At 40.7% G+C, this 24,839-nt stretch overlaps 1 pseudogene; it reads left to right on the top strand.

The window, feature by feature from the left end:
- The first annotated feature begins 605 nt into the window (after nucleotides 1–605).
- On the top strand, nucleotides 606–24,839 carry LOC129006842 (arf-GAP with GTPase, ANK repeat and PH domain-containing protein 11-like; annotated as a pseudogene).

Genomic DNA, 24,839 nt, shown 5'->3' on the forward strand with positions numbered 1-24,839 from the left:
GGAAGGAAGAAATAGTGGGGAGAAAAGGGAGTTGGTAAGTTTCAGCATTTCAGAGCTTGGAGGGACAAGTTAGGTTTCTATTTTATGGAGAAGGAGGTGGAGGCAGGATGGGTCCTAAGGTGTCATTCAAGACACACAGCCATAACTCTTTATTGAAAGTAGAGCTAGGGCCCCAGGGATTGCTGTGGTCAAGTTGCAGACAAAAACGACCACTCATTGGAAGACAGGAGAGGAGTGTTTAGTTACAAAAGCAGTCAACAATTCAAGTGTATCTACATTCAGTCAGAAAATAAAAGTTGTTCAACTTGGTTGCTAATGGGACCCACTCTACTGAGGCTTTGTATAGAACTCATAGAGGAAGATGGCTTCAAGTAACGAACTACCCTGTGCTTTTCTTAGGACTAAAAAGCTCAGGAAGCTGGTGATAAGTGAAAACCTTAGTCCCACTGGCACTGCAGTGGGCCTGCAGGGGCCAGGAGAGCAGCAGCATCATAAGCCACAGGGTGGGGCAGTCCAGGCAGGGACATTCTGAGCTGTGGGGGAGGGGTGGCAGCCAGGGTGGGGCACTGTGAGCTGTCGGGGAGGGCATTGTGAAGTGTGGGGCGGGGCATTGTGAGCCACAAGCCTGGGCTCCCAACTGGGCCAGTGGGCTTCAGTCTGTAGGTGACTACAGAAGGAGGAGGAGCTCCGTCTGTTCTCTCTTCAGGCAGTTGTTGTGTCTCTCAGCGCTTGTTGGGTTCACAACCTATTAAATAAGCCGGCTGGTCTTCACCCTCCCAGACAAGTCAACTCAGGGGAGGCAGCAGGGTGCAGGCCTTGGCCCGCAGCCCTAGCCGGGGCCAGGGCCAGGGCCAGGGCCGGTGCCCGGGGCCGGGCTGTGAGGTGGGCAGGCGAGGAGCAGGAAGACCATCTCTGCAAGTGCAGCACAGCCTTGGCCTAGGACAGCGGGAGTGCATGGCCAAAGCTGTGAGCAGAGGCACAGGTGGTGGCAGACAGTAGAGGCGCCCCATGGGGAACATACTGACCTGTTGTGTGCACCCCAGGGTCAGCCCCGAGTTTGAATAGCAACAGGGGTCGGTGTGTCCATCTGAATCTGAAATCTATGAGGCAGGAGCTGGGGACAGGATGGCAGGCTAGCCCATGGCTGCTGCTGTACAGCCTACTGAGGTGACTATTGAAGTTGGTGAGGACCTTCACATGCACCACATCTGTGACCGGGAGACACCTGAAGGTAAGGAGGTGACAGGTGCCATCTGCCCTCGGCTTGCCTCTTCCTGCTGCTGTCCCCAAGGTTCCCTTTGAGGCATCCCCCACTTCGAGCTCCTTTTTGCCTGTAGCCAGCTTTCCCAGGGGCTGGCCAGGAAGAAAAGCTGGCTCCGCCTTGCATTCCTACCCCTTAGTCTTTCCCCACTGAGTCCAGTCAGTTTCTTTTCACCTCCCCTCCCAATCGCTCAGTTCTTGCTCTCTCATCTCATTCTCCCAGGCTGGCATGGGACCATTTATTTATGGCTCTTGTCGAATAAGCAGCAGTTGAATAAATGAGTTGATAAATTTTTATAAATGATTACATCTTTTTTCTTTTCTCTCTCTATACATATAGCTTTGGAGTTTAACCTTTCTGCCAATCCAGAGGAACTCTCAAACAAATGGTGAGACAACATTATCTGTAGCTCTATTTATTATCCCGTGGGACTTTGTTAAGGCTTCTTTGGACTATTCTCTTCCTTTTCTCAATAAAAACTCAAATATCCCAACTTTTCAGTACCCATCTTATTTTTTCTTTGTACCTATCCAGATGGTACCTAAGTGAAGGAACCAGGTAAGTGCCTAATTGTTTCCTTTGTTAAAGTAGCTAAATCTAAGGACAGTTCATATTCAAATATTTGGAGATTTCTTATTTAAAATCAGAACGGAGGTTGCCGCGGGAGAGGCGATATGGTATTCTTAATGGGCTGCTTTAAGTCACCTTGATAGAAGCTGCTTAGTTTCTTCTAACTGATTTGAACACAGAAGGGAAAAGAAAAAAGGAGAGTGCTTAAAATAATTGTGAAAGGTGTGAAATGTCACAGTCAGGGTTGCAGAAAAATGGTTGTGTGTGTGTGTTTGGGGTTTCTCAAAGGAGTTTACCTATGAGGCTCTGATTACTTTAAAATTCTTACTTTAACAGAAAATGTGCTCCAGATTTATTCTGGTGACTTAACAGACTTTATTTACCTCCTTGTTCTAAAAGAGAGGTGGGAATTGGTTCATGGTCAAAACTTTCAAAAGACATGAAACGTCAATGTAGACTTTTAATGTGTAACATAAAGATTTCAGGTTAAAATATCAGACCTTCCCTGTAAGAGTGTTTGTTGCCATGGCTCCCCGTTTGTCCTTTCCCCTCCTGACAATAGCATCTTGTTCAAAGATAAGAAAGTTAGAGTTTTGGCCGGGCTTGGTGACTCACGCCTGTAATCCCAGCACTTTGGGAGGCTGAGGCGGGCAGATCACCTGAGATCAGGAGTTTGAGACCAGCCTGGCCAACATGGTGAAAAGCTGTCTCTACTAAAAAAAAAAAAATACAAAAATTAGCTGGGTGTGGTGGCGCATGCCTGTAGTTCTAGCTACTCACAAGGCTGTGGCAGGAGAATTGCTTGAACCTGAGAGGTGGAGGTTGCAGTGAGCAGAGATCGCACCAATGCACTCCAGCCTGGGCGACAGAGCGAGACTCCATCTCACAAAAAAAAAAAAAAAAAAGGAAAGGAAGTTGGAGTTTTTTAGTCTCTACACTGCTGGGAGAGGTGAGGGATGGGAGGCAGTAGAAAAGAGAAACAATTAGTTGGTTTGCCTCTAAAATTTTGCAAAGAGATGAATCTAAGTAAAAGTAATTCTGGGTAATAATATGGTTCTTGAATAAAAACTAAAATTTTCAAAATAGAAAACATTGCATCATAAACATATTAAATCCAGTTGGCTTACTGGTTTCATTTAAATGCCAGAGATTTCATTACTGTAGAGGGAATGTCTTATAGCTCTTCTATTTAAACTTTGGTTGAGCTCTTAATTTTTAAAGAGGTAGGATAATTAAGACTCATTATGAGTGTGGTTTTGTAACTTGGACGTACTATCCTCACTTTTCAAGATATTTAAGGATTGCTTTAGAATAAACCAATATATTATGTGAATTAATTGATTATACCTTTATACACAAAGCATGTAAGTACTTGTGTAAACTTGTACTCTGCTTGGTGATGTTAGGAAAGCCTGATTGATGTTACGCACCAGTTAGTAGATGGGTAGTGTTGGATGACAGCCCAAAAATGGCTCTTTATTGTCATTCTTTAGGATTACAACACAGTTTCTGTATGTCTCACTTGGCCCTTTCCAATACAAATAAGGCCTGTGTATGTTCTCCCTATGTATTGCTAATGAAGAAATGAAGACTTAGAGATATCAGATGACTATGGAAGACAGCTACTCAAGAGAACTAAGGTTCTATGTCCTCAGAATGACATGGAAGTGACAGATATGCTGAATTTACTTCTTAAAAATTTTAAAAACTCTAGAATACATCTTATATTTTGCCTATAAAATAGACCTGTCTTTTAAAACTTATGGCCATCTTGATTTATTTTATGCAAAGTTGATTTTACACAACTCAAAGCCAACATTTACCTCTTCATTTTATTTTTTTTTAATAAAGGAGGGTGTCATTATGTTACTCATGCTGGCCTCAAATTCCTGACCTGGGTTCAAGTGATTTTTCCATCTCAGCCTCCTGAGTAGCTGGGACTACAAGCATGTGCCATCTTGCCTGGCTCTATCTTATGTCTATACATTCATTTCAATGGATAAGAATAAAAGTAGAGATAGTAAAATAGCCTAAATGCAGCAGTCAAATAAATGAGTTGATAAATTTTTATCAATGATTACATCTTTTTTTCTTTTCTTCCTCTATGCATATAGCTTTGGAGTTTAACCCTTCTGCCAATCCAGAGGCAATCACAGTATTCCAGAGGAACTCTCAAACAGATGGTGAGACAACATTGTTTTTTCTGCCAAGAGAAAGAATAAAAACTCTTGTTTGATCAGGTTATAGAAAGTATTTAGAAAAACTCATATTGGTTTAAATTTTTCACCTTTTCACATGTTCACTTGTCTTATTTTAATGTGTGATATACTTTCCTTTAGTTGTTATGATGTTAATGAAAACATGTAACCTTTTTGTTTATAGATTTTGCCATCTTTTTATCGACACAATTAATTTGTCATGTGATGGAGGAGTCATGGATTTCTCTTTATAATTCTTGGATTTATCTTTATTTATAATTAATGGATTCATCTCTATTTATAATCCCTTTTCCCATGCTCCAAAGAGTACATTTTAAAGATGAATGATAGAACTTAGGCTTCAGCTTCGTTTTCATTTAAACAAATTAAAAAACATAGTTGTTTATTATCAGGGATTGAATCTGTGATTTGGGCCTCCTCTTACACAGTCCTCTGACCACATTCATTTACCACATCCAAGTTTATGCTACTCAAAACTTTTAGTTTATTAACCTTTTCATTTGATGTAATGTAAATTTAAACATGCCCTACTCCTGCTTATTTCCCTTAATGTTATGTTAAATCCTCATTTATTTGCCAAAAAGCCATACAGAGCCAAGTTTTCCAGTTGACTTAAACAGCAAGAATACAAGTGAGGGTTCTATGATAATATGCGAAGTAAAGCAGCACAGTAAAACACGAGAGTTTGTAACCTTTGTCCTTTGTTTTTATAGTTTGAGTAGACTTTGCCCATCTTGAGTCAGTTATTTCTGGTTAGAATTTGTTTTCATTTTTTACATTACTCTGAAGAGATACCTAAGGCTGGGTAATTTATAACAAAAAGAGGTTTAATTGGCTTAAAGATTTTCAGGCTGTACAAACATGACTTCAACATCTGCTTCTGGTGAGGGCCTCAGCAAGCTTACAATCATGATAGAAGGCAAAGGGGAAGCAGGTGATTCCACATGGTGAAAGAGGGAGGAGAGAGGGGAAGGGGGAAGGTACCACACTCTTTTTTTTTTCTTTTTGTTGAAATGGAGTCTCACTCTGTTGCCCAGGCTGGAGTACAATGGCACGATCTCGGCTCACTACAACCTCCGCCTCCCAGGTTCAAGCAACTCTCCTGCCTCAGCCTCCTGAGTAGTTGGGACTATAGGTGGGCACCATAACACCTGGCTAGTTTTTGTATTTTTGGTAGAGATGGGGTTTCACCATGTTGACCAGGCTGGTCTGAAACTCCTGACCTCAAGTGATCTGCCCACTTCAGCCTCCCAAAGTGCTGGGATTACAGGTTTGCACCACCACATCTGGCCAGTACCACAGTCTTTTAAATTACCATAATGAGAATTTGCTTATTACCATGGGGATGGGACCAAGCCATTCATAAGGAATCCAATGCCATTACCCAAACACCTCCCACTAGGCCCTATCTCCAACATTAAGGGTCACATGTTAACATGAGACTTGGAGGGGCAACATATCCAAAACATATCAGAATTGTATTTCCCAGTTCCTTTCGGAGCCATGGGCTTCTCACACCTGGAGAGCATGGAAGCAGTAAAAGAAAAGTTATTCCATGTCCCTCACTCTTCAGTGGTAGGAACTTTTGCCTACAAGGCCCTTCCAGCATCAAAGGCAGAGGCAGTGTAGGAAACAAAGCATGGCCCAAGTCCCTCTTGGGGCTTTTATTATTCTGGCCTTTTTTTAGGAAAAAAAAATGATTTTTTGTGCTGCAGACACCATGTCCAATTAGGTTTGTATACTCATTTTAACATTAAAATTTAGGCCAGGCTCTGTGGCTTACACCTGTAATCCCAGCTCTTTGGGAGGCTGAGGTGGGTGGATCACGAGGTTAGGAGATCAAGACCATACTGGCTAACACAGTGTAACCCCATCTCTACTAAAAATACAAAAAAAATTAGCTAGGCATGGTGGCACATGCCTGTAGTCCCAGCTAGTCAGGAGGCTAAGGCTGGAGAATCGCTTGAACCTGGGAGGCAGAGGTTGCAGTGAGCTGAGATCCTGCCACTGCACTCGAGCCTAGGTGACAGAGTGAGACTCCATCTCAAAAAAAAAAAAAAAAAATTTAAGATAGGTTACTTTCCAGTTCTGTAAAGACCGTTTTTTAATTTTGTTTTGTTTTTAGTGACATATTAGTAGATAACCACTAAGTGTGGTTCAAGATGCTTACAGGGATTCTGTTGCATCTAGAGATAGGTGCCTGGTCAGGAAGTAGTTCTTAGAGCTGTTAGCTGTTAGAGTCTGATAATTAAAGTAAGCTATGTGTAAATGCAGAATGAGAGAATACTAATGGATCATGGCTCATATATGCAACAGTTAAATGTTTCATTAGCTACATTTTTTATCTGGCCTAATTTTTTTGCTCTTTTCTTTTGTACATGAGGATTCTTTCATTTGTATGTAATAGAAACAAAAAGTAAACTAAATGAAAATCTAAGTTTTTAGATTTGACTTTATGAAATTAATCATGCCAGATAATTTAAACTATAAATTATTGAAAATTATTTTTTTAATGGAATTTTGTCTCATTTTACATAGGAGTAATCAGTAAGATGTTAACAACTACTTTTGTTTTATGGTATTTGTATCAGAAGTGACCAGTTTTTTTTTTTTATTCTTAGTTGTAGAAATAAGAAGCAACTGTACAAACCATGTAAGTAAACACTCAAATAGTTAAGAAATTGATAGTTTGACATGAAAGGATGTCTCTCTTGATTTCTTTAAATTACAATATAGACCTAGTGGTGGTAGCATGGACCTCTTTTTGTGGATTTGCTAAATCTCTTCTATTTTCCTAAGTATTAAATTTATCCAGAAAAGTCTTTAGCTTAGTGTGTCCACCTTTTAAAGATTTCTGACATTTAAGTTAAATTTCAATAGTCTGGTTCAAAAGATCTGCCTTAAGGCTGGGCATGGTGGCTAACATCTGTAATCACAGCACTTTAGGAGGCCGAGGCGGGCAGATCATCTGAGGTCAGGAGTGTGAGACAACCCTGACCAACATGGTGAAATTCTGTCTCTACTAAAAACACAAAATTAGCCGGGCATGGTGGCACATGCCTGCAATCTCAGCTACTCAGGAGGCTGAGGCAGGAGAATCACTTGAACCCGGGAGGCGGAGGTTGCAGTGAGCTGAGATCGCACCATTGCACTCCAGCCTGGGTGACAGGGTGAAACTCTGTCTCAAAAAAAAAAAAAAAAAAAAAGTGCCTTAAATATTTAATCTTATTTTTAATGAAAGAACAAAAATAGAGTAGCTAAGTTAATTGCCAGCACCGTCTATTGACTTTCTATCACAGCAGGTGAAAGCATACCTTCCTTGCTACAACATGATCTTATGTTTCTCCCTCTGTTTCTTCCAATTGTAGCATATTTTTTAATTAAATCAGTAATATTTACATGATTATGACTCTGCAAATATTATTCACTGCTAAGTCATATGGTGTTTTCACTGTGCCTTTACATTACATATCCTTCATCCTGTCTCTGAAACAGTTCTGAAATCTGAGCACTTCTGCAATTCTCCTGGATCTTCTCTTTTTCCTAGCCTACATTAGTTTATCCATCCAAATATCATAAGTAGCCTCTGGGTGGTCTGTTTGCTTTTACATCCATTATTTTTTGGCATGAAGCTAATTTTCTGACTATATTCGTTTGCCTATTTTCTAATAGCTGTTTTCCCCCCAAGTATTGTAGCATTTATCACATGCCTTTCAAAGATACTTTCCATCTGCGAAAACACATCTGTTCCTTTTTATGTGTGTGTGGTGGGGCAACTTTCTTTGGCCTTTTGTCATCCTAGTTCAATATAGCATGGGTTTCCCTAGATATGCCCAATGTCTGCTTTTCTGTGCTGTCTCCTTAAAGTCTTTTGGGATCTCACATAACTGCTGTCTTGTGTGGGATCACCTGAGTCCTAGATTCTGTGTTTCCTTCTGTCCTGTTATCCTGTCTAGTTGTACTTGAACACATTTTCCTGAGTGGAGATGTTTAGAGAGCGGGCCAGTCTTAAAATCCCTCCTCTTTGATAGAGAGTACAACTCTAGGTTGAATCTAAATTTTATGGTTCTGAAGACATTTTGCAGTTGTGCTCTCATTACAGTGTTGTTCTTGAATCTACTGCCAGTGTGTGATACATTATTTACAATCAGGTTTTAGGTATCTGCGGAAGCTTTTTAGGATCTCTCTCTCTGAGGTTCTGAAATTTTATAACAGCTTGTTGGGGATCTTTTCATTTTATTGAGGCTACTAAACCTGCAGACTATCTCTTCTTGAGAATTTTTTTTTTATTTTCTCTGTTACTTTTTTACTGATAGTCTTGTTATTCAGATGCTAGGCTGCTTAGACCAGTATACCTGCATTGATTTTTAATTTTTCCCCTCTATTTTTTTCAGTTTGTGTTTTTATTCTGCTTCTGGGATATTCTGTGATTTTATCCTCTACTATTCCTATTGAATTTTATATTTTTGAGAGTGTTTTAAGATTTTTTTTTTAAGTTTTTCTCCTGATTTTGACTGGTTCCATGAATTCCTTTCTTCTATTGTTTTGATCTCTTTTCTTGGAGGCTTCCCTCCAATGTGTGGTGGTCTCTGGCCTGCTTAATTTGGAAGCAGGATTTCTGTTAACTGATAGCACTCAGTGTGAGGCCTTAGAAGCCTAACTAGCTTTTCACTTGGGGGACCTCAGTGTATTATCTGGGGATCTTTACTCAAGACATTTCAGTTTCTTCTGAGAAGGATCTCCCAATTTTCTGCCTGGAAAGTAAAAGCATGGCCACTTGCTATACAAAAGCAGAGTTAGCAAAGAAATTTGGAGTTCCATTTTTGGTGTTACAGTTTCCTTTATATCTCAGGTTTAAGCCATGGTATCTCTGAGCCAGAAATTCTCGGGTTTGATATACGCAGAGAATGCACATCTAAGTTTCTTGTCAGATGGAAGGACAGGTGGACTTGGGGCTCTAGTTAGAGATTTTCAACTGACCTTGCTGGCTTTTTTTTTTTTTTTACATTTTACCCTACTTTCCAAAGTGCCATTTGCCTGTAAGTTCACAACCTGCCTTTAGTTCTGCAAGACAAACTGACTCGCTTCTGTTCCAGTCACTTTCTGTAAGCACCAAAGTTGTGCTTCCGTGTTATTTACCACTCCTTTATCTACCTTTTATGTCTCAGCATTTATTAAAAATTACCTCTGTCAACCTTCTCTGCTGCTCATGTGTGTAACCTTTATTTTATGACTAATGAGACTTCCGGAGAGAGAGGAAATAAATTTGTGGTCAATCTATTATATTTAATCCAAATTTAGGACCTATGTTTAAATCAAAGTCTAATTTGAGTATAATTAATGATATTAAGCCAGAGAATTTTTTAAATTAATGTATCTATAATAAGCACATTACACTTTTCTCCTAAGGCCTTGTTTAATATTTTCATTCAAACTTTATCCACTGCCATATACTTCCCATTACTTCACAACATAGATGGAGCTGTTTTCATGAATGCCCAAAGTGTTAGAAATATTTAAGTTAATTAAGATTTGTTCATTTTTAGCCTGGTCAACATAGCAAGACCTCATGTCTACAAAAAGGTTAAATAACAAATTAGCCAGGCCTGGTGGCATGCGCCTTTCATTTTACCTACTCGGGAGGCTGAGGCAGAGGATCGCTTGAGCTCAAGAGTTTGAGGCTGCAGTTAATAATTGCACCACTGCACTCCAGCCTGGGCAACAAAGGGAGACCCTGTCTCGGAAAAAGGAAAAAAGTTACTAATTCTTTAAAAACATATCTAAAATTTGTCCTGCCCAAAAGGAGAGTGAAAAATGTAAACTTTAGTCTTTGTTTTATTTTATTTATGTTTGCTGAGAAAAATGCTGTACTTTATTTATTTATTTATTATTTCCGTAGGTTTTCGGAGGAACAGGTGGTATTTGGTTACATGACTAAGTTCTTTAGTGAGGATTTGTGAGATTTTGGTGCTCCCATCACCTGAGCAGTATCCACTGAACATGATTTGTAGTCTTTTATCCCTCACCCTCCTCCCAGCCTTTCCCCCAAGTCCCCAAAGTCCATTATATCATTCTTATGGCTTTGCATCCTCATAGCTTAGCTCCCACGTATGAAAGAGAACATGATATTTGGTTTTCCATGCTGAGTTACTTCACTTAGAACAATAGTCTTACTTCCATCCAGGTTGCTGGGAATACCGTGAATTTATTCCTTATTGTGGCTGAGTGGTATTCTTCATATATATGTGTATGTATATCACAGTTTCTTTTTTTTTTTTTTTCATTGATCGTACATTCCTCCATGGAGGATTTTTTATCGTTCTTACAAGGTACCTGAGAGTATTACAGACTGAGGTCCAATTTAAATTAAAATCCTCCACTTGTGGAGTTTTAGAAACTATAAAAATTGTGTAAATTAAGGCCCCAAATTCAAGTGAATGTGAGCTGATAACCAAGAATTATTAGGGAATATTTTAAGTCTACCCAGAACTGAATATCTTTGCAAGATGGTCTCTGATCAGGCTTCTTACCTTTATATGGGACCCAGGGATCTTTTTCTCTAGTCCTCATCCTGCTCCTTACACAAAGCTTCAATGCCAACAGAAATCCATGGATGCCCCCAAAGTATTCAATGACTTCAGCACCTGCTTATCTCACAGCATATATTATACTCGTTTTGTTTCTAGCCCCAGAAAGTTTCCCTTATTTTCTTAATGGGCTCATCCGTTCATGTTAAAGGATATATATTATACAGAATCTAGTACTTTACATGTTTGGTGGAGGGAGGAATTCAGGCTTTCTAGTCTATCATATTGCTACAAATTAGTCTACTATTTCTGCAACTGCTTTATAAAATTTAAATACAATATTATATTTATTCTTTTTTTATTTTTATTATTATTATTATTATTATTATTACTATACTTTAGGTTTTATGGTACATGTGCACAATGTGCAGGTTAGTTACATATGTATACATGTGCCATGCTGGTGTGCTGCACCCACTAACTTGTCATCTAGCATTAGGTATATCTCCCAGTGCTATCCCTCCCCCCTCCCCCCACCCCACAACAGTCCCCAGAGTGTGATGTTCCCCTTCCTGTGTCCATGTGTTCTCATTGTTCAATTCCCACCTATGAGTGAGAATATGCAGTGTTTGGTTTTTTGTTCTTGTGATAGTTTACTGAGAATGATGATTTCCAATTTCATCCATGTCCCTACAAAGGATATGAACTCATCAATTTTTATGGCTGCATAGTATTCCATGGTGTATATGTGCCACATTTTCTTAATCCAGTCTATCGTTGTTGGACATTTGGGTTGTTTCCAAGTCTTTGCTATTGTCAATAATGCCGCAATAAACATACATGTGCATGTGTCTTTATAGCAGCATGATTTATAGTCCTTTGGGTATATACCCAGTAATGGGATGGCTGGGTCAAATGGTATTTCCACCTCTAGATCCCTGAGGAATCGCCACGCTGACTTCCACAGGGTTGAACTAGTTTACAGTCCCACCAACAGTGTAAAAGTGTTCCTATTTCTCCACATCCTCTCCAGCACCTGTTGTTTCCTGACTTTTTAATGATTGCCATTCTAACTGGTGTGAGATGGTATCTCATTGTGGTTTTGATTTGCGTTTCTCTGATGGCCAGTGATGGTGAGCATTTTTTCATGTGTTTTTTGGCTGCATAAATGTCTTCTTTTGAGAAGTGTCTGTTCATGTCCTTTGCCCACTTTTTGATGGGGTTGTTTGTTTTTTTCTTGTACATTTGTTGGAGTTCATTGTAGATTCTGGATATTAGCCCTTTGTCAGATGAGTAGGTTACAAAAATTTTCTCCCATTTTGTAGGTTGCCTGTTCACTCTGATGGTGGTTTCTTTTCTGTGCAGAAGCTCTTTAGTTTAATTAGATCCCATTTGTCAATTTTGGCTTTTGTTGCCATTGCTTTTGGTGTTTTAGACATGAAGTCCTTGCCCATGCCTATGTCCTGAATGGTAATGCCTAGGTTTTCTTCTAGGGTTTTTATGGTTTTAGGTCCAACGTTTAAGTCTTTAATCCATCTTGAATTAATTTTTGTATAAGGTGTAAGGAAGGGATCCAGTTTCAGCTTTCTACATATGGCTAGCCAGTTTTCCCAGCACCATTTATTAAATAGGGAATCCTTTCCCCATTTCTTGTTTTTCTCAGGTTTGTCAAAGATCAGATAGTTGTAGATATGCGGCATTATTTCTGAGGGCTCTGTTCTGTTCCATTGATCTATATCTCTGTTTTGGTACCAGTACCATGCTGTTTTGGTTACTGTAGCCTTGTAGTATAGTTTGAAGTCAGGTAGCGTGATGCCTCCAGCTTTGCTCTTTTGGCTTAGGATTGACTTGGTGATGTGGGCTCTTTTTTGGTTCCATATGAACTTTAAAGTAGTTTTTTCCAATTCTGTGAAGAAAGTCATTGGTAGCTTGATGGGGATGGCATTGAATCTGTAAATTACCTTGGGCAGTATGGCCATTTTCACGATATTGATTCTTCCTACCCATGAGCATGGAATGTTCTTCCATTTGTTTGTATCCTCTTTTATTTCCTTGAGTAGTGGTTTGTAGTTCTCCTTGAAGAGGTCCTTCACATCCCTTGTAAGTTGGATTCCTAGGTATTTTATTCTCTTTGAAGCAATTGTGAATGGGACTTCACTCATGATTTGGCTCTCTGTTTGTCTGTTACTGGTGTATAAGAATGCTTGTGATTTCTGAACATTGATTTTGTATCCTGAGACTGTGCTGAAGTTGCTTATCAGGTTAAGGAGATTTTGGGCTGAGACAATGGGGTTTTCTAGATACACAATCATGTCCTCTGCAAACAGGGACAATTTGACTTCCTCTTTTCCTAATTGAATACCCTTTATTTCCTTCTCCTGCCTGATTGCCCTGGCCAGAACTTCCAACACTATGTTGAATAGAAGTGGTGAGAGAGGGCATCCCTGTCTTGTGCCAGTGTTCAAAGGGAATGTTTCCAGTTTTTGCACATTCAGTATGATATTGGCTGTGGGTTTGTCATAGATAGCTCTTATTATTTTGAGATACGTCCAATCAATACCTAATTTATTGAGAGTTTTTAGCATGAAGGGTTGTTGAATTTTGTCAAAGGCCTTTTCTGCATCTATTGAGATAATCATGTGGTTTTTGTCTTTGGTTCTGTTTATATGCTGGATTACATTTATTGATTTGTTTATATTGAACCAGCCTTGCATCCCAGGGATGAAGCCCACTTGATTATGGTGGATAAGCTTTTTGATGTGCTGCTGGATTCAGTTTGCCAGTATTTTATTGAGGATTTTTGCATCAATGTTCATCAAGGATATTGGTCTAAAATTCCTTTTTTGGTTGTGTTTCTGCCCGGCTTTGGTATCAGGATGATGCTGGCCTCATAAAATGAGTTAGGGAGGATTCCCTCTTTTTCTATTGATTGGAATAGTTTCAGAAGGAATGGTACCAGTTCCTCCTTGTACCTCTGGTAGAATTCGGCTGTGAACCCATCTGGTCCTGGACTTTTTTTGGTTGGTAAGCTATTGATTATTGCCACAATTTCAGCTCCTGTTATTGGTCTATTCAGAGATTCAACTTCTTCCTGGTTTAGTCTTGGGAGGGTGTATGTGTCCAGGAATTTATCCATTTCTTCTAGATTTTCTAGTTTATTTGCATAGAGGTGTTTGTAGTATTCTCTGATGGTAGTTTGTATTTCTGTGGGATTGGTGGTGATATCCCCTTTATCATTTTTTATTGCATCTATTTGATTCTTCTCTCTTTTTTTCTTTATTAATCTTGCTAGCAGTCTATCAATTTTGTTGATCCTTTCAAAAAACCAGCTCCTGGATTCATTAATTTTTTGAAGGGTTTTTTGTGTCTCTATTTCCTTCAGTTCTGCTCTGATTTTGGTTATTTCTTGCCTTCTGCTAGCTTTTGAATGTGTTTGCTCTTGCTTTTCTAGTTCTTTTAATTGTGATGTTAGGGTGTCAATTTTGGATCTTTCTTGCTTTCTCTTATGGGCATTTAGTGCTATAAAGTTCCCTCTACACACTGCTTTGAATGCGTCCCAGAGATTCTGGTATGTTGTGTCTTGGTTCTCGTTTGTTTCAAAGAACATCTTTATCTCTGCCTTCATTTCGTTATGTACCCAATAGTCATTCAGGAGCAGGTTGTTCAGTTTCCATGTAGTTGAGCGGTTTTGAGTGAGATTCTTAATCCTGAGTTCTACCTTGATTGCACTGTGATCTGAGAGATAGTTTGTTATAATTTCTGTTCTTTTACATTTACTGAGGAGAGCTTTACTTCCAAGTATGTGGTCAATTTTGGAATAGGTGTGGTGTGGTGCTGAAAAAAATGTATATTCTGTTGATTTGGGGTGGAGAGTTCTGTAGATGTCTATTAGGTCCGCTTGGTGCAGAGCTGAGTTCAATTCCTGGGTATCCTTGTTGACTTTCTGTCTCATTATCTATCTAATGTTGACAGTGGGGTGTTAAAGTCTCCCATTATTAATGTGTGGGAGTCTAAGTCTCTTTGTAGGTCACTCAGGACTTGCTTTATGAATCTGGCTGCTCCTGTATTGGGTGCATATATATTTAGGATAGTTAGCTCTTCTTGTTGAATTAATCCCTTTACCATTATGTAATGGCCTTCTTTGTCTCTTTTGATCTTTGTTGGTTTAAAGTCTGTTTTATCCGAGACTAGGATTGCAACCCCTGCCTTTTTTTGTTTTCCATTTGCTTGGTAGATCTTCCTCCATCCTTTTATTTTGAGCCTATGTGTGTCTCTGCATGTGAGATGTGTTTCCTGAATACAGCACACTGATGGGTCTTGAGTCTTTATCCAATTTGCCAGTCTGTGTCTTTTAATTGGAGCATTTAGTCCATTTACATTTAAAGTTAATATTGTTATGTGTGAATTTGATCCTGTCATAATGATGTTAGCTGGTTATTTTGCTCGTTAGTTGATGCGGTCTCTTCCTAGTCTCGATGGTCTTTACATTTTGGCATGATTTTGCAGTGGCTGGTACCAGTTGTGCCTTTCCATGTTTAGTGCTTCCTTCAGGAGCTCTTTTAGGGCAGGCCTGGTGGTGACAAAATCTGTCAGCATTTGCTTGTCTGTAAAGTATTTTATTTCTCCTTCACTTATGAAGCTTAGTTTGGCTGGATATGAAATTCTGGGTTGAAAATTGTTTTCTTTAAGAATGTTGAATATTGGCCCCCCACTCTCTTCTGGCTTGTAGGGTTTCTGCCGAGAGATCCGCTGTTAGTCTGATGGGCTTCCCTTTGAGGGTAAACCGATCTTTCTGTCTGGCTGCCCTTAACATTTTTTCCTTCATTTCAACTTTGGTGAATCTGACAATTATGTGTCTTGGAGTTGCTCTTCTCGAGGAGTATCTTTGTGGCATTCTCTGTATTTCCTGAATCTGAATGTTGGCCTGCCTTGCTAGATTGGGGAAGTTCTCCTGGATAATATCCTGCAGAGTGTTTTCCAACTTGTTTCCATTCTCCCCGTCACTTTCAGGTACACCAATCAGACGTAGATGTGGTCTTTTCACATAGTCCCACATTTCATGGAGGCTTTGCTCATTTGTTTTTATTCTTTTTTCTCTAAACTTCCCTTCTCGCTTCATTTCATTCATTTCATCTTCCATGGCTGATACCCTTTCTTCCATTTGATCGCATCGGCTCCTGAGGCTTCTGCATTCTTCACGTAGTTCTCGAGCCTTGGTTTTCAGCTCCATCAGCTCCTTTACGCACTTCTCTGTATTGGTTATTCTAGTTATACATTCTTCTAAATTTTTTTCAAAGTTTTCAACTTCTTTGCCTTTGGTTTGAATATCCTCCTGTAGCTCAGAGTAATTTGATCGTCTGAAGCCTTCTTCTCTCAGCTCGTCAAAGTCATTCTCCATCCAGCTTTGTTCCATTGCTGGTGAGGAACTGCATTCCTTTGGAGGAGGAGAGGCACTCTGCTTTTTAGAGTTTCCAGTTTTTCTGCTCTGTTTTTTCCCCATCTTTGTGGTTTTATCTACTTTTGGTCTTTGATGATGGTGATGTATAGATGGGTTTTTGGTGTGGATGTCCTTTCTGTGTGTTAGTTTTCCTTCTAACAGACAGGACCCTCAGCTGCAGGTCTGTTGGAGTACCTGGCCGGCCGTGTGAGGTGTCAGTCTGCCCCTGCTGGGGGGTGCTACCCAGTTAGGCTGCTCGGGGGGTCAGGGGTCAGGGACCCACTTGAGGAGGCAGTCTGCCCATTCTCAGATCTCCAGCTGCGTGCTGGGAGAACCACTGCTCTCCTCAAAGCTGTCAGACAGGGACATTTAAGTCTGCAGAGGTTTCTGCTGTCTTTTTGTTTGTCTGTGCCCTGCCCCCAGAGGTGGAGCCTACAGAGGCCGGCAGGCCTCCTTGAGCTGTGGTGGGCTCCACCCAGTTCAAGCTTCCCGGCTACTTTGTTTACCTAAGCGAGCCTGGGCAATGGCGGGCGCCCCTCTCCCAGCCTCACGGCCACCTTGCTGTTTGATCTCAGACTGCTGTGCTAGCAATCAGTGAGACTCCATGGGCGTAGGACCCTCTGAGCCAGGTGCGGGCTATAATCTCCTGGTGCACCATTTCCTAAGCCCATCGGAAAAGCACAGTATTCGGGTGGGAGTGGCCCGATTTTCCAGGTGCCGTCTGTCACCTCTGGAAAGGGAACTCCCTGACCCCTTGCACTTCCCGAGTGAGGCAATTCCTCGCCCCTGCTTCGGCTGGCACACGGTGCGCTCACCCACTGACCTGCGCCCACTGTCTGGCACTCCCTAGTGAGATGAACATGGTACCTCAGATGGAAATGCAGAAATCACCCATCTTCTGCATCGCTCACGCTGGGAGCTGTAGACTGGAGGTGTTCCTATTCGGCCATCTTGGCTCCTCCCCCTATCACAGTTTCTTTATCCACTCATTGATTGATGGGCATTTGGGCTGGTTCTGTATTTTTGTAATTGTAATTTGTTCGAGTTCCTCATAGATTCTGGGTAATAGCCCTTTGTCAGATGTATAGACTGTGAAGATTTCCTCTCACTCTGTGGTTGTCTGTTTTCTCTGCTGATTGTTCCTTTTCCTGTGCAGAAGCTCTTTAGTTAAGTCTCACCTGTTTGTTTCTGTCCCATTTGCTTTTGTGTTCTTGGTCATGAAGTCTTTGCCTAAGCCAGTGTCTAGATGGGTTTTTCCAATGTTATCTTCTAGAACTTTTATGGTTTCAGGTCATAGATTTATGTCCTTGATCCATCTTGAGTTGATTTTTGTGTAAGGTGAGAGTTGAGGATCCAGTTTCATTCTCCCGCATGTGACTTGCCCAATTATCCCAGCACCATTTGTTGAATAGGGTTTACTTTCTTCACTTTATGTTTTAGCTGGCTTTGTTGAAAATCAGTTGGCTATAGGTATTTGAGTTTATTTCTGGGTTCTCTATTCTGTTCCACTGGTGTATGTGCCTATTTTTATACCAGTACCATGCTACTTTGGTGACTATGGCCTTATAGTATAGTTTGAAATCAGGTAATGTCATGCCTCCAGATTTGTTGCTTTTGCTTAGTTTTGTTTTGGCTATGCGGGTTCTTGTTTGGTCCATGTAAATTTTAGGATTGTTTTTTCTAGTTCTGCGAAGAAGGATGGTGGTATTTGGATGGGAATTGCATTGAATTTGTAGATTGCTTTTGGCAGTATGATCATTTTCACAATATTCATTCTACCCATTCATGAGCATGGGATGTCTTTCCATTTGTTTGTGTCCATGACTTCATTCAGCAATGTTTTGTAGTTCCCAACGGCATATCAAAAAGATAATCCGGCTAGGCACCGTGGCTCACACCTGTAATCCCAGCACTTTGGGAGGCTGAGGTGGGTGGATCATGAGGTCAGGAGTTCGAGACCAGCCTGGCCAACATGGTGAAACCCCATCTCTACTAAAAATACAAAAGTTAGCCGGGCGTGGTGGCACTCACCTGTAATCCCATCTACTCAGGTGGCTGAGGCAGGAGAATCGCTTGAACCTGGGAGGCGGAGGTTGCAGTGAGCCAAGATCACCCCACTGCATACTCCAGCCTGGGCAACAGAGCGAGACTCCATCTCAAAAAAAAAAAAAAAAAAGATAATCCACCCTGATCAAATGGGTTTCATACCAGGGATGCAGGGATGGATTAACATACACAAGTCAATAAATGTGATACACCACATAAACAGAATTAAAAACAAAAAAATCACATGATCATCTTAACAGATGCAGAAAAAGCATTTGACAAAATGCAGCATCCTTTTATGATTAAAACCCTCAGCAAAATCGGCATACAAGGGTCATAGCTCAATGTAATAAAAGCCATCTATGACAAACCCACAGCCAACCTAATACTGAAAGGGGGAAAAGTTGAAAGCATTCCCCCTGAGAACTGGAACAAGACAAGGATGCCCACTCTCACCACTTGTATTCAACATACTACTGGAAGGCCTAGCCAGAGCAATCACACAAGAGAAAGCAATAAAAGGCATCCAGACATCCAGATCAGTAAAGAGGAAGTCAAACTGTTGCTGTTTGATGATGATATGATCATATACCTAGGAAACCCTAAAGACTCCTCCAAAAAGCTCCTAGAACTGATAAATGAATTCAGCAAAGTTTCAGGAGACAAAATTAATGTACACAAATCAGTAGCTCTGTTATACCCCAACAGCGACCAAGCTTAGAATCAAACCAAGAACTCAACCCCTTTTTTTGATAGCTGCAAAAATAAACTAAACTAAAATAAAATACTTAGGAATAGACCTAACCAAGGAGGTGAAAGACCTCTACAAGGAAAACAACTTTAGTATTTTTAATGGGTTAAAATGAGAGGCAGCAGGCACAGCAGAAGAAGTCAGTGGGTGGGCATCGGCGTCCAACGGGTACCAGACCTTTGATGGTAAGGCTTTGGTTTTGACTTACTAAATTACTAGGTATGATTATTTTCTAGTTTTTGTCATTAAACCTTAAAACTACTAAGTAACCCCTTCCATTTCTTGTTAAATATAGTAAAATTTCATACTCTGATTTACGCTGACTGACGTTAGATTATTTGTTTCTATTTTGTGACTACCTTAAATAATACCTATAAACAGTAAACTGTTAGTAGTGTTTTTGCTGTAATTAAATATAGTAAGACTTATCTTCCAAATGATAACTGAATTGTCAAACACTTGTCGAAGTTTTGGATTTACTCAAAATTCTATGCTCAGCAGCTGGAGGTAGGAAGAGTAAGGGCCCTCCCTTACTCTTATGGTGAGGAATGCTTTCTCATGAGGGGAATACTCTGCAAGAATTAGCATCTCGTAAGCAGTGGTGAATTCAACTAATTAGTGTACAAAAATACATTTTTTGGTGTGGCTGCTGACCAAGAGATCCAAGAGGGTAGATGGAGTTGAGCTCGCTGAAGCAAGGAAAGAGAAAAGCAGTATTCTAGGCAGAGAGCAGGGGTAGAGCAGGAAAATGGCTAGGTGCAGGTCAGATGATTTATAGAATGAAATTGATCAAGTTTTGAAATGAATGCAAAGTATTCTCTGAGAGTCTCATTTGAGTCATGTCTTGGCAGTCTTATTTAAACATGAAGTGAAAGTTAGATTGTTTAAGTTGTTATTTGTTTTCAGGGTGTGAGAGAATATTCAAGTGATACTCTTTTTATCCTCCACATAAGAAACTAGGACTAGAGAAACCTATGGCTTCCTCACTTGTTGGTGGCCTAGCAGCCCTGGCACACAGAGTCTCTGAATCCGAAACACTTCTTTTGTAACAATATCACCTGAAATAATACATTTAGGATTAGCAATTTAGTAAATGCATTAGTCTTGTATTCACTGCAATAAAATGCTCTTGTACCAGTATTACTTAATACATTACATTTTATCATAGTAAATAAATAATAGAAGGGCCGGGCACGGTGGCCCACGCCTGTAATCCCAGTACTTTGGGAGACCGAGGCTCGAGACCGTCCTGGATAACACGATGAAACTCCATCTCTATTAAAAATACAAAAAATTAGCTAAGTGTGGTGGCAGGTGCCTGTAGTCCCAGCTACTCAGGAGGCTGAGTTAGGAGAATGGCGTGAACCCGGGAGGCGGAGCTTGCAGTGAGCCCAGATCATGACACTGCACTCCAGCCTGGGATACAGAGCGAGACTCCGTCTCATAAATAAATATAAATAAATAAATAAATAAATAAATAAATAAAATAATAGAAATCCTCGGCTGCTTTATATAACTGTAGAAAAAAATGAAATCTTATTTTAAACTTTTCTTCTTTTTTTTGAGACGGAGTCTCACTTTGTCACCTGGGCTGGAGTGCAGTGGCGCAAACTCGGCTCACTGCAAGCTCCTCCTCCTGGGTTCACCCCATTCTCCTCTTTCAGCCTCCCGAGTAGCTGGGACTACAGGGGCCTGCTACCATGCCCAGCTAATTTTTTGTATTTTTAGTAGAGACGGGGTTTCAGCATGTTAGCCAGGATGGTCTCGATCTCCTGACCTCGTGATCCACCCACCTCGGCCTCCCAAAGTGCTGGGATTACAGGTGTGAGCCACCGCGCCCGGCGAAGCCGACTTTTCTCATTTTTAACGGTAATTCATAAAATCCTTGTTAGGTTTGATGACAGGTAACATATTAAGGGCAGCATTTTATAACCCATATCTTAAACATCATCTCTGGAAGTTGAGAGCCTCCAATAGGTTTTCTATAGAGTGCACATGATACCACTCAGGCAGTTCATGGAGTGTAAGACATATCTTAGTGCTTTGTCATTTGACATTTTAACTGAGAAAAAAATACACTTTGATAAGTTTGACTTATACTTCCCTTCCCCTTCAGGTATCTACTGAGTGTTTCAGTCAACAATACAGCTCATGTTCAAAAATATTCCTTGATGACAGCACAGCCAGCCAGCCTTATCTTACAATGACAATAATATCGTGAGTACAAGTATACTGCCGAGGGACAGATTCCTTTATTCTAAAATTATTTCAGCCATTTGGTTGTCCTCTTCAGTGATCAGTTTAAGAAACTGGAGTCAACCATATATTGATATCCAGATTCTACATATTAAGTATCAGTTTCTCTTTTAATCTTAGACATCGTAGTGGAAGGAAAAATCAGCAAAGAAGCAATCCCAGAAACAGTGTATTTTTTTGATGCCTTTATGCCTTAAGACAATGTTGAACACAGTGAGAAGGATAGGTTCCCTTTATTGAATGTTTTTTGTGAAAACTTAGTTTTTCAGTGCATTATAGGCCTAAATCAGCGTGCACTACTTTGGACATTAGCCTTGGAAGAAGGAACAGGTTTTCTTCTTCTGGCACCACAGTGTATCTGCATTTGAATTTCTCTCCCATTGTGCATGAGCACCTCATGGGCCACAAAGATGGGCTTTGAGAGCACACTGAGATGAAATTTATTTTAAAAGGAACAACAGCCAACACCACCACCAGCTCCATAGGGGCTGTCCAGTGTACATTATTCTCATCTCCTTGGGTTATTAGTCTTGATTTTTAGAACACAGTTTGGAAAGTGCTAATTTAGAATGTTAATGTCTTTATCTTTAATTTTACTTTTCATTCTGTAAACATAACTAGCTTATAAACAATTTTGTTTCAAATGCACTAGCCTTTTTAGCTAATTCAATTGTCAATAACTTTTACTTCAATTAAAAGTGGCAAGTTTACACATAATGTCACTTTCCTCCCTCCCTTTTAACAATAATTGAGAGGAAATTGTGTTTCAAACAAAAACTGGACTCAAACTCTGTCTCAAGTCCTGAGCTTTGGGACCTATTGAGTAATCACTAAATGTCTGTAGTCAGCCAAGTCCCTTAAATCTTTGAGCACACATACACAAAAACTACTTTGACTAGAGTCCCTGGCTTCTTTTGAGTTTCAAAGATTTTGATATGTTAGCATACAATTCAAAAGCAGCTTTGAAGATTAATTTTGCTCAAACAAATTTTGTGCTTTTTTTCCTCATTATTCTACTTTTTAGAAGTCTACTTTTGAAAGTAAAGTAAGTTTTAATTTGCCATCAGCAAATTTGAGAAATAATCATTTGGTGTATTCACTATTGGTGAAATAAAGGTTTATTGAGCAAATTAATAGGGCAAATTGGCTTCAAGAAAATATTTTGAAAAATGTTTTATCATGAATCAGTAGTGCACTGTTGTCAGTGGGATAGGTGGAACTCACTGAGATCACTTATGCAAGGTATTTTTCAAAATACAGGTCTTCAAACACATGTATCTTCCCATCTCCACTTTCCCTCTATCTCTAGGCACTGAGAAACCTTTTAGGAAAATTGGGATGGATGTGAGGCATCTTTCTGTGAAGAAAAGCATCCCAGAAGATTCTGATTTTCACCCCAGCTCAATCATTCCAAACTTTGCTGCACATTGAAATCACCTGGGAAACTTTTACCGACAACCTTGATGCCCAAAGTCATACCCAATACTAATTAAATTAAAATGTCTCACGTTGAAGATGAGGCAGATATTAAAGCTTCTCAGATGATTTTAATGTGCAGCAAAGTGTGAGAGCCACTGCTTAATTTGAGTTTAGGACAAGAAACTGCTCCTATTTGGTGGGACCTTGGGCAAGTCAGTTTTAAGGTTTGTTTCCCTGATCTGTAAAATGAGTGTTGAATTAAATGTCACATTAAATGTCATTGGTCCTTTCCAGCATGTAACTTTAAATTCTGTGATTTTAAAATTATTTCAGAGATGAAAACTACTTGAAGCACTATATACATATTCATCTTACATGCTAATGTTGCAGGCTTTTTAAAAAGTGCTAATATTGTGTAGACCTATTACTAAAATTGAGATTTCCCTTCCCTCAGTTGTTTTGAGCCTCACTCTACAAAATTAGCTGGGCGTGGTGGCACATGCCTGTAATCCCAGCCACTTGGGAGGCTGAGGCAGGAGAATCTCTTGAACCTGGGAGGCAGAGGTTGTGGTGAGCCAAGATCGCACCATTGCACTCCAGCCTGGGCAACAAGAGTGAAACTCCATCCCCCCCAAAAAAAACAATTACCTGGGCATAGTGGCACAAACTTGTAGTCCCAGCTTCTTGGGAGGCTGAGGCATGAGAATTGCTTGAACCTGGGTGGTGGAGGTTGCGGGGAGTCAAGATCGCACCACTGCAGTCCAGTCTGAGCAACAGAGACAGACTCTGGGTCAAAAAATAAATAAATACGTAAAATAAATCACATGGGATGAAAGGTTTTATGGGTAGAAAAGCATATAACAGTAAAATCTGTTATTATTTATATAGTATAATCCCCAACAGAAAAAGAGATTGACCTTCGGACATCTACCATCAAAGTCCCAGGAAAGTGGCTACCCCTAACCACATCAGCCTGCGCGCCCATCTCCAGCTCTAAAAGCAATGGCCTATCCAAGGACATGAACAGTCTACGTATCTCAGCCAATTCAGACACCGGGCTGGGTGACTCCATATGCTTCAGCCCCAGTATCTCCAGCACCACCAGCCCCAAGCTCCACCCGCCCCCCTCTCCTCATGCCAATAAAAAGAAACACCTAAAGAAGAAAAGCACCAACAACTTAAAAGATGATGGCCTATCCAGCACTGCTGAGGAACAAGAAGAAAACTTTATCATTGTGTCCGTCACTGGCCAAACATGGCACTTTGAAGCCACAACGTATGAGGAGCGGGATGCCTGGGACCAAGCTATCGAGAGCCAGATCCTGGCCAGCCTGCGGTCATGCGAGAGCAGTAAGAGCAAGTCCCAGCTGACAAGCCAGAGCGAGGCCGTGGCCCTGCAGTCGAACCAAAACATGTGTGGGAACTCCCACTGTGTGGACTGTGAGACCCAGAATCCTAACTGGGCCAGTTTGAACTTGGGAGTCCTCATGTGTATTGAATGCTCAGGGATCCACCAGAATCTTGGCACCCACCTTTCCCGAGTGTGATCTCTGGACCTGGATGACTGGCCAGTTGAGCTCATGAAGGTTATGTTATCTATTGGCAATGACCTAGCCAACAGCATCTGGGAAGGAAGCAGCCAGGGGCGGACGAAACCCTCAGTAGAGTCCACAAGGGAAGAGAAGGAATGGTGGATCTGTTCCAAATATGAGCAGAAGCTCTTTCTGGCCCCACTACCCTGCACGGAGCTGTCCCTGGGCCAGCACCTGCTGTGGGTCACTGCTGATGAGGACCTGTGGACAGTCATCCTGCTACTGGCACATGGCTCCCGGGAGGAGGTGAACGAGACCTGTGGGGAGGGAGATGGCTTCACGGCACTCCATCTGGCCTGCCGCAAGGGGAATGTGGTCCTGGCGCAGCTCCTGATCTGGTACGGGGTGGACGTCATGGCCCGAGATGCCCACGGGAACACAGCACTGGCCTACACCCGGCAGGCCTCCAGCCAGGAGTGCATCGACGTGCTGCTGCAGTACGGCTGCCCCGACGAGTGTGTGTAGTATCTGTTTTATTTGACTACAGTCTCCTTGGTGCAAAAACAAAATGGGAAAAATAAGAATAACTCAGAATTTCAAAAGGAAATCACAAATTCAGCTAATAATAGCATTTTCAATACTTTTCATAAACTAAGTAAATACACAAAATGTTGATTTTTCTGACCGTAAGAGATATTTTATGTCGTTTTGCTGAGGTGGATGTGTTAGTCTTAGGCCCTCCTGGGCCACATTGCCCAAGTCACACAGGCTTCTGTATTATGTATTTAGATAAGATGTGTGAAAATATATTTGAAAAAAGT

Source organism: Pongo pygmaeus, chromosome 8 (genome assembly GCF_028885625.2).
Source record: "Pongo pygmaeus isolate AG05252 chromosome 8, NHGRI_mPonPyg2-v2.0_pri, whole genome shotgun sequence".
Classification (NCBI taxonomy): Eukaryota; Metazoa; Chordata; class Mammalia; order Primates; family Hominidae; genus Pongo; species Pongo pygmaeus.